A 768-nucleotide genomic window follows, 5' to 3' on the forward strand; every position below is an offset into this window, starting at 1 on the left:
CACCTGCATCCAATGCTTTTGTGACCTGATCGTAAAAGGCAATCAGGTTGGTCTGACATGACCTGCCCCTAATGAAACCATGCTGGTTGCCCTTAAGTTTCATGCCTGATGCTGGTCCATCACAGATGTGCTCCTTGATGATCTTCTCAAAGGAGTTTCCCTAGGATTGAGGTAAGACTGATGGGAGTATAGTTACCTGGGTCCTCCCTGCTCCCTTTTTTAAAGATGGGGACCACATTGGCTATCTTCCAATCATCTGGCACCTGGCCTGAGCACCATGAGCACTCATAAAGCCATGCCAAGGGCCCAGCAATAACCCCTGTTAGCTCCCTCAACACCCTGGGGTGGAGAGCATCTGGACCTGCTGACTTGAACACATCCAGCCCCTCCAGAAGCTCTCTAACCTGGTCCTTCTCAACCTTAGGTCTGGAGGCATTCCCCTCGAGTCCGTCTTGAAACACCATGGGGAAGTCCCGGTCCCTGCACAAGAAAATGGGAGGTGAGGAATTTGTTAAAGAGGTCTGCCTTCTCCTCTGGCGCAACCACCAGATTGCCCAGTGCATCTTGTAGGGGCCCCACATTACCCAGTGCCTTCTTCATCCTCCCTAAATATAAAGTCCTTTTTCAAATATAATCTTTGATCTTGGACGCTAGTCCTAGCTCTATGTCCGCCTTAGCTTTCCTAACCCTCCACCCCCTACAGACCTGAGCAGTGGAGGTATACTCTTCTTTGGAGATAGCCCCCCCCCGCCCCCCTCCACCAGGAGT

The sequence above is a fragment of the Alligator sinensis genome, unplaced genomic scaffold (genome assembly GCF_000455745.1).
Source record: "Alligator sinensis unplaced genomic scaffold, ASM45574v1 scaffold7_1, whole genome shotgun sequence".
NCBI classification, from domain to species: Eukaryota; Metazoa; Chordata; order Crocodylia; family Alligatoridae; genus Alligator; species Alligator sinensis.